The sequence below is a fragment of the Amblyomma mixtum genome, chromosome 2 (genome assembly GCF_055824585.1).
Source record: "Amblyomma mixtum isolate Tamu chromosome 2, ASM5582458v1, whole genome shotgun sequence".
Classification (NCBI taxonomy): Eukaryota; Metazoa; Arthropoda; class Arachnida; order Ixodida; family Ixodidae; genus Amblyomma; species Amblyomma mixtum.
In genome coordinates, this window is record NC_143013.1 from 116,471,735 (window position 1) to 116,481,343 (window position 9,609).

A 9,609-nucleotide genomic window follows, 5' to 3' on the forward strand; every position below is an offset into this window, starting at 1 on the left:
CGATGTGTAGTGCGTCCGTCCACATGCGAACGCCCGCGTTTCTCCGCGAAGTTTAAGGTCTTCGCAGCCAAACCTCAAGAAAACTGCTTTTCTCTCTTGTGTTCGACCTATCATTGAATATGCCTGTATTGTATGGGACCCTGCACATCGGGTGTTAATTGAAAAACTTGAAAAAATTCATAACAGAGCGGCAAGGTTCGTCTTGGGCAGGTACGGGCGAAGGGATAGTTGTACAGCAATGAAAAAAGAATTGCAATGGGAACCACTCGCTTCCCGTAGAAGAAAATTGAGGCTAAAATTGCTGTACTTAATAGTTCACGGAAAAACGGGGATTGATTTTGAAAGTTACTTCAAACAGCCCTTTTACGTTTCTCAACGACATGACCATTCCCGTAAAATTAGAGAGTACCGTACCAGGACGAACTTGTTTGCAAATTCATTTTTTGTTAAAACAGTGCAACAGTGGAACCGGCTTTCCGAAATGCAAGTGTGCTCTGCAAGTGAAGATGCATTTTTTGCCAGTCTGTAACCCCCCTGCTATAACGCCTTCGGGCAAATGCGGGGTAACTCTTGAATAAAGAATAAAGAACGCACACTCCGTCTTTACACGAAAACACTGCTGTGCCCGGCTGCTTTAAAACACTTTGATCCTGCATGTACAGGAAAGTTACCGCACTGTGCGGAGGAGTCTTCGGACATCTTCCACATGGTATGGGCATGTGAGTCAACCCCGAACCTCGCCCCAAAACCCAGCCCCACCCGGGAGGACTGGGAGGCAGCCCTGCTCGGCTGCTCCGACCTGGTGGGCCAGAAGGCCCTGGTCGAGCGCGCCCGAGCCGCAGCGGTCGCCAATGGGCTCCTGTACTGAGGAGCGCACCTAGTGGTTGTGAGAGGTGGCCCTTCTGGGATACCTCAAACTTCAAACTCCATCCCTATTATGTAACAATAATCAAGTTTTTCAGACAGACAATGCGCATGCACTAAACCGAGTGACGCACACGCCGTGCAGGTGGGCGTTCCTTGCCGCCGCCGACTCCGTTGCCTGACCCTTTGGGGCAGCCGCGCTTTACTCCGCATGTGCGTCTCCTCCTCGCTGTCGCTACAAACAACGTTGGCTACAAATGCGCGCTTCGCCTCCTCGCCCACCGTTTGACCTTTCGTTGCAGCCGCGTGTTGCCCGTGCCGCAGCCGGCAACCCTCCTCTCCGCATTCCTGCGGGCAGTTTTAACCGCGCCGATTTCCGTCTCCTCCTCCGCCTCCGTACAGGCAGTGTGTGGACGGCCGAACGCCTCCAACGTTATCCTGGTGCTCTCAGTGCATTGTGCGCGAACTGCGACAGCCATGACGTCAAACCAAGCATAACTTCTGCTTTTCGTTTGTATATTCAGGATTAACCAGAGCTAAGCCACTGCCTAATTTTTTTTATTAATTCTTCTGGGATTTTTCGCTCACGGCCAACGCCAGCGACGACACCGGCTTTTACGCGACACGGGGCCCTTAACGCTATTGCGTTAAAAAAAATTATGGATTATGAATGGCTAATAAAGAATACCAAGCCTTGCATGCAAATATATATGAAGGAAGAGTTCCAAAACAGGAATTTCCGAAGATAGCATGTTCTGTGGTGGCAGAAGAACCAGGTGAGATTGCAAAGGCTCCTACTTAGTTTAGTGAAGAGTATGGGATGAGAAAAATAGCTGATAAACTTTGATTGAATGAAGAGAGAATGTCACTGATAAGGACACTTTCGCAAAGCAAGGAAGATGTTTTTTTTCCAATACGCCTGGAACGGCTGATGTCATATGTTGTAAATTGAACTTATCTAAGGACAGACCAAGTAACGTGAAGCAATAGCCATTGCAACTAGTGGTACATAGATTCATTGAAAAGGAGGCACACGAAATGTTTGAGCAAGGTAGAAATGAGAGATCATGGTCGCCCTTGAATGCCCTGTTTTAAAAAAAATATTGTGGCCCTAACAAATTGTGTGCAGATTTTCGCTGGCTTAGCATGAGAGATTTAAAAGTTTGCGGGGATCTGGTGTCCGCAGCTGGTAAATGACAGGGTTAATTGGAGAGACATTGGAGAGGCCTTTGCCCTGCAGTGAGCGTAGTCAGGCTGATGACGATGATGAATGACATCTTAAAGCCAGAGTCTGAACCTATTCCTAGAGCGGAAGTGGCGTTGGCTAAGGTAGCCCACAAAAAATTCTTTTATAAACTTTACTTTGTGTAATGGTATTAGGAAATACCAATAGAAGAATTCTTGAAAGAGAAGGCTGCCTTTTTTCTTGTGCGTTGAAGTTATTTTAACTTCATGCCTTTTGGATTGAAGACTGCGTCTGCAATATTTAGAAATCTGATCAAGAAAAGTTTTTAATGGGCTTAAATATTGCGAGCGCAGCATTAATGACATCCTTGTGGCGGCAGACACTCGGGAAGAGCACATGAATATGCTGGAGAAGCTCTTTGACAGGATTTGACAAGCCCAGTTGACTGTAAAACCGACGAAATGTAATAGAGTTCGAAGCTATTTTGTTCATCGGACGCAGATTGGGTACGTGTCGCGTTGCGGCAAAGGAGGATATCGTAGATAAAATGCAAAAAGCACGTCCCCAACCGAAAAGAAAGTAAATGCAGCCATTCCTTGGTTTGACAGGATATTACAGAGAGTTTATTCCTGTTATCCTCACATAGCCTACCCGCTCATAGAACTAACTAGAAAGGGGTGCAACAATGAGTTAAGTTGGACAGCCGAACAAGAGAACATGTTTGTTTTTCGGATACAGCAGATAACAAAGCCATCTCTCTGTTTTGCTCCCTCTGAACATGGATAAACGGTTTGTTTTTTGCACTGATGTATGTGACAGAGAGTTGGGAGCTGCGCTATTACAGGACGAAAATCATCTTTTACATCCGGTATTTTATGCTAGTAAAAGATGAACTGACAGTGAACAAAATTACTCCAGTGTTGAAAAGGAATGTTTTTCGGTGGTTTTACCTGTTAAAAAATTTCACACCTACCTCTACGGAAGACACTTTCGGTTCAAACTGATCACCAGCCACTTGAATACTTAATGAAGTCCGAAATGCGCAACAGTCGAGTTTTGAGATGGAGCTTAGGGTTAGGAAAGCACAAATTTAATGCAGAATATATTAAAGGCAAAGGCAATGTTGGCGACGACTACATGAGTAAAATAGAGTAGTGACAAATTTAGTGGTGATGGTTGTATTCGTTCTTTGCTTTTGTGTGTTTATGAAAGAGGCGTTGTTACCGTGCTAGAGCGTTCTTAAGAATATAGTGAGGACGACTGCAGTTTTGCTATTACTTGCGTTATTTGCGATCTACGGGTGTGTTCTGTAATAGGGGTGTGTCTTGAGTGCACTGAAGACAGCTCTGGTGTTTGAGATATATGAGGGCTGCGGTGTTGTGAGTGCGGGATCCAGCCTGGCACTACGAGCCATTCAACTTAAGGCCTCCCTAAAGACGTCGGAAAAATTAAGCTGTTTTTTTTTTAAAGAGAAAACTGTTCAGGAAGGGGCCCTTGTCACATTCAAGAGGAGAGGGGACGAAACAAGAGAAAGATGGCATGGAATGACGTGGCAAGAGATATGGAGGTAAAAGAAGGAGAAGATGACGAGAAGGATGACGTAGAAATAATGACGCGGCAAAAAGGTACAACATTCAATGAAGAGGAAGAACACAGGCAGGAGAGAAAGGCACGTGGCATGACTTGGAACGGGGTGACAGAAGAGCAGCGAGGAACGCGGCAGCATCGAAGGTGAAACCTCCGTACAAAAGCTAGCGCAAAACACGACACACACAAGAAAGGTAGACAGGACAACGCGCTACTGGTCAGTAGCGCGTTGTCCTGTCTACCTTTCTTGTGTGTGTCGTGTTTTGCGCTAGCTTTTGTACGAAGAAAAATGCACCAACTAGCCCAGCAACAAGTGTTACTTGTGAAACCTCCGTGTTCGAGCACGTGTTCGGAACATCGGGTTGTCCCAGCAGGTCAGGAACGCCTAGGTTGGAAGGGCGCATCGACGGCTGCTACTCCGGTTTTGTGGCCCCGTTTGCTCTTCGGAGTCATTCAGTAGGCCATGGCTATGTATGCGTCTGTTCCTGTGTTTCAGCGGCTTTCGATGGTGGGTCTGTCGACGCTGACTCCTCCGTACACTTTTAAAAGCTAAAGATTCCTCCGTTGCCGACTGATACTACGGCTGCGACACCGACTCCAGAATCTTACAACGACCAGTGGTTCCTTGCGACATCGCCCACAACGAGCAGTGCTGAAGCCTCTCGACGTCCACCCATAAGACATCGAACACCGTGAGCACAAAATCTCAGCATTCCTCACATTTTTTTTTTTCAATTTGTGGGAATGGGGGCTGTGCTATAGGTGTGTGTATGTTAGCATTCCGCGCTGTCTTAGATAAAAAAATGATCAGTTCCACTTAAGTCTCCTTACGTGCGGAAATGCGAAAGCTGTGCGCACTCCGCCACCTGCGCCCTCTGCTGGGCCAGGCCCGTACAATGCGAGGAGGTTTTCAGTGGGTGCCGCATGATGGCGCATAATGTGGTCAACAAGCTCATAATTAGTCGTGTAGGCCTCAGAGAACATCTCGAAGATACGTTTTTAAGAACTAGTTTTACTAGAGGTGACTTTATCAACTTCAAACGTGCAAAAGTACTAATAAAATTTTTATACCCTGTGCCAGTGTATCGGCAGCCTTACCTAGGTTTTATGAATTAGAGCGTATTGAAGCGAGTTCAGTGAATATATATTCAACCGGCTGCAAAATTCCTGTTTCAAACTCCACTCTTCGACTCTAGCCGTCAAGGGTTGGCATCTCGCCAAGGGGACTTTTGTGCCATGCTCGGTTAACTGTCGCTTGTGCGGCCAACCAGAGACGACCGATCATTGTTTTGTGTGGTGCAGTGATGCAGCGTTTTTCTGGGACATACTACAGCGGACAATAAAAAAGGACATTGACATCTCACCTTACAGTATAGGGTTCTTGCCTGTCCTGAAAGACTACGGGATTCCGTGTGATCTGTTAATGCTGATTGGACTTTTTAGCCTGTGAAAGAGTCACATGATGAGTCGACACGCAGAAGAACCATTCATCTAAGTATCTGTTCAGTGAACAGCGCGCCTTAGTGCAGGGGGTTTTGCTGCGTAGAAACGGTGGTATGAATGGTTGTCGATTCTTGACGCATGTGTATGTCTCCTGCAATTTAGTTGTGCTCGTGGAGAGCAGTGTATGCAGACAGTGCAGCATTTTCTTTTCCCAAAAACCATTTTTTTTCTGTGGGTTTTGTTCAAATATTTGGTGTCGTTGCGTCTCTTGTATTAACTGTGTATTAAATGAATTCTACATATATGTGTATCTTGTGTATTATGTATGATTTATGTATTAGTGTATTAAGTGTATGTTGAGTGTATTAAATATGTGTTTGTGTAGTGAACGCGTCTAGAATGTCCCTTCATTTTGCCTTAGCGTTGTTTGAGATCCGGGACACTATTCGTGCGTCCGCCGCTGTCATGGTGGCTCAGTGGTTATGGCGCTTAGCTGCTGACCCAAAAGACGCGGGTTCGATGCCGGTCGCGGCGGTCCAATTTCAATGGAGGTGAAATGGTTTGGCAAGGTAGAAATTTGGGCGAGTTGGTAAGTATTCATGATTTTGTTCACAGCGCAACAAGAACGGCAAATACGATAGTTGATAGTCAGCGCTTGTTTGTGTTACTCTTTCGTCATTCCCGTTCTTGTTGCGCTGTGAACAAAATCGTGAAATGGTTTGGTTTATCGGGGTTTCACGTCCCAAAGCGACTCGGGCATTGAGGGACGCAGTAGTGAAGGGCTCTGAAAATTTCGACCACCTGGGGTTCTTTAACGTGCACTGACGACGCATAGTACACGGGCCTCTGGAATTTCGGATGGAGGCAAAATGGTTAAGGTCCGTGTACTCTGCGCTGTCAGTGCACTTTGAAGAGCCCCACGTTAAAGAACCCCCGTAAAGAACCCCTTGTTACGTTTTGAATTATTCTGAGCTTCGAGACAGTGGGTTTCAGATGGCCATCCGCTTGTCTGTGCAAATTCCTTCCGGCTGATCCCACGGGCTCGCGGTGCTCTTACGTTTCAAATTCATCTGTGCATCGAGACCACGGCGTTGAGATGCCCCTTCCGCTGCCTGGGAAGTGTCATCATGGCCATCTACTTGGGCCACAGCAGCATGGTATCGTGCGTCGGCGGCGACGGCGGTGGTCTGCGTGATTCACGGCGGATGCGGCAGAAGCTGTTTACAACGAGCAACGACGCCTGCGTACTCGCGCTTCTGAAGAGACTTTTCCTCTTACCTTGTGCGGAACCCTGGGCGCGAGGGAAGCTTCGGCAGTCCATTACGGCGGAAGCGGCAGAGGTTGTTTACAGCGAGCAACGACGCCTGTATACTCGCGCTTGTGAAGAGACTACTCCTCTTGCCTTGTGCGGAACCCAAGCGCGAGTGAAGCTTCGGCATTCCGTCCACACGGAGAGCTGTGCAGTTCAGGTGTCTGGCCTTGGCCCCCACTTGGATCTCCTTCCGTGATTGTCATCACTGCTGCAAGAACGGCCGGGACAACATTTTGCCGGATGTGGCGAGAGTGTGTCCGGGACGTCCTGGTGGGTGGTTCCCGAAGACTGTACACGTGACCTAAACTACAATGATTGGACGCTTTTAATCGAGCTAAATTCCCTAACCAGGGACCTAGGGACAAGGGACCACTTTAAAAGGAGCCGCAGTGCTCATTTTCAGTACCGAATTCTTCTTGATCACCATGTAAATAAATCTCTGCTAAGTTTCTCTCTTCCTCGACCCATCTCTTCATCGGCGTCAACTCCGATGCCCGAGTGCCTGCAGCCCGACTTCTGACTTGGTTTTTCGCTACCGGTTGAGTCCGCTACCGGAGCAGACACAACGCAACAACTGGTTGGCAGCGTCGGGATGGACTGCGCTGGTATCATGGTTGCAGAGTTTGGTGAGTGCTGGGATTTTCTTCACTGAGGTTATACCAGGCTTTGTATTTAGTTAGCTTACAAGGGTGGTGTGAATTGTGGCTATCTTTCACAAGCTGTTTCAAAATAAGTGAAGATAGTTCTTTGAGCAGTGAAAAGTTTGCAGCACTAGAGGCAGCCATGAATCTTAAAGCATGGAAAAAGCCGCTTTTGTTGGAGTTGGCCAAAAACTTGGGTTTGGATGTTCAGGACCAAACAAGGAAGCCAGCTATCATCGCGGCTATCGAGGCACTTAAGGCAGACGACGATGAGCTCTCGGAATGTCTGGATCTGATTGCAGAAAGAGGGAAAGGGGAGCGGGAAGCAGGAGAGAGAGATGATAAACGCATGGTTGAAGAGAGTAAACGCTTAGAGAAGGCGCGTGAGCTGAAGCGTCTTGAACTGGAAGTGCTAAAGGCTCGAAACGAAAGGGATGAGAGCGTAGCCTCTAGTAGAGCTGAAGTCGGGCAGAATAAAGGACCTCATGCAACCTTATAAGAAAGGGGAGGACATAGGTCTGTTTTTTGTAAACTTGGAGCGCACATGCGAGAAGGCAGGGTTTAGCAAGGCAACACGGCCACAGTGTTTGCTGACCCTATTACCATGTGAGGCTGCTGATGTAATTGCCCGCTTGAGTAAAGAAGATGCAGAGAACTACGACAAAGTGAAGTCTAGTCTTCTGAAAAAGTACAGAATGTCAGCGGAGGCATTCCGTCAAAAATTTCGCAACGCCGAGAAGCAAAAGGATGAGTCATATCCAGACTTCGCGTACAAGCTAATGGAGAACCTGGGGGAATGGCTAAAGGAAGCTAAGGCATATGACGAAAGTGAGAAAATGAGGGAATGCTTCGGCCTCGAGCAGTTTTATCGTCGGTCGCCTGAAGACATAAGGCACTGGGTGCAAGACAGGCCAGACGTTACGACTGTCTCGAAAGCAGCTGAGCTGGCAGAAGAGTTAGTCTCACGCCGTGCACTGGACAGAAAGGAAAGCCCGAGGAAAGAATACCAGACTATGAAGACGTCTGGGTGGAAGGCGCAGCTTTTCAAAGAGAAGGAACATGCACGGAGTGTAGAATCTTCAGAAAAAAGGGCAGGTGTAAAAGAGGAAACCCCTGAGGCAGTAGAGCGCCAAAAGAAAGCGTTCGAAAAGAGACGGACCCCGGTATGTTATAACTGCCAAAAGCCGGGACATGTAGCGGCGCTATGCAAAAGCCCCAAAGTTGTTTGCTTGTCATTGGACAGCAGCGATGAAAATTTGAGGCTTCTAGAGCCCTACATCCGAGATCTTGTAGTGAACAAAAAGCCGTGTCGTGTGCTGCGAGATTCGACAGCTACAATGAATGTAGTCCACCCACCCTATGTAGAGCAAGGGCAATTCACTGGAGAGTGCGCCTGGATTAAGCAGGCGGTGGAGGCCAGCAATGTGTGCCTTCCTATCGCGAACATATGCATTAAAGGCCCCTTTGGTGTACTTCATACGGAGGCTGCCGTGTCAGCCAGTCTGCCGATGCAGTACCCCTATCTGTTTTCAAACAGATGAGATCAGCTGCTGCGGCAGAAAGGCCTAGTGTTCGGGGAGGGGACTGTCTACGTGTTGACTCGCTCGAAAGCGCGAAAAATTGCCGCTAAGGCCATCTCACTGGAGCCGTTAAGTAGCGTTGACACGGTTGGGGGTAAGACCTCTGACACGCCAGCAGAGGTCCCCGCGAAGACAACTGAGGGAGTAAAAGTTCTGGGCAGGCCCGAAAATAACTAGGATTGTCTTGAGCTTAAAGAGGCCTGTGGTGAGCTTCTGATAACCCCAGCATCTGATAGCCTGCAAAGATTGCTAGGCGTGGACCGATCGCCTTTGATAGCGGAACAAAAGGCAGACTCCACGCTGCAAAATATTAAATGCCGTGAGGATGAAGGGGTCGCAAAGAAAAATGTGACATTTCAAGAAAGGTCCGGGGTACTCTATCGTAGGTACCATGATGGCAGAGGGGTACAGTTCGACCAATTAGTCGTGCCTCAACGCTGCCGTCGTGATCTTTTGCACTTGGTGCACGGTAGCTCGTGGTCGGGTCATTTAGGGCTCAGGAAAACGAAGGACCGCTTGCTGCAAGAATTCTACTGGCCGGGATGCTTTCGAGAAGTAGAAAATTTTGTAAAGACCTGCGACACATGTCAACGGGTGGGCAAGGCAGGATTATAAGGCCAGAGCCCCATTGAAGCTCGTTCCGGTGATCACAGAGCCATTTCGACGGCTCGTGATTGACACGGTTGGCCCCCTTCCCAAAACGGAGTCTGGTTACCGTCACATTTTGACGGTGGTCTGTCCCGCTACTAAGTTTCCTGAGGCAGTTCTGCTAAAACAATTAAGCTCAGTAGAAATCGTAAACGCACTACTGTCCATTTTCGCGCGTGTCCGGTTTCCCGCGGAAATACAGTCAGGTCGGGGAACCTTTTTTACCAGCGCGCTAACTACAACTTTCCTGGAGAAATGTGGGATTAAATTAATTCATAGTTTAGTGTACCACCCGCAGTCTAACCCAGTGGAGAAGATGCATTCGGTTATGAAACGCGCACTGAGGGT

The 9,609-nt window shown here is 48.0% G+C and overlaps 2 pseudogenes; both read left to right on the forward strand.

The window, feature by feature from the left end:
- The window catches only part of LOC149360676 (uncharacterized), a 31,820-nt pseudogene extending 30,952 nt beyond the window's left edge, over positions 1-868 (forward strand).
- Positions 869-7,175: 6,307 nt separating this feature from the next.
- LOC149360678 (uncharacterized) lies at positions 7,176-9,228 on the forward strand (annotated as a pseudogene).
- The last annotated feature ends 381 nt before the right edge of the window (positions 9,229-9,609 follow it).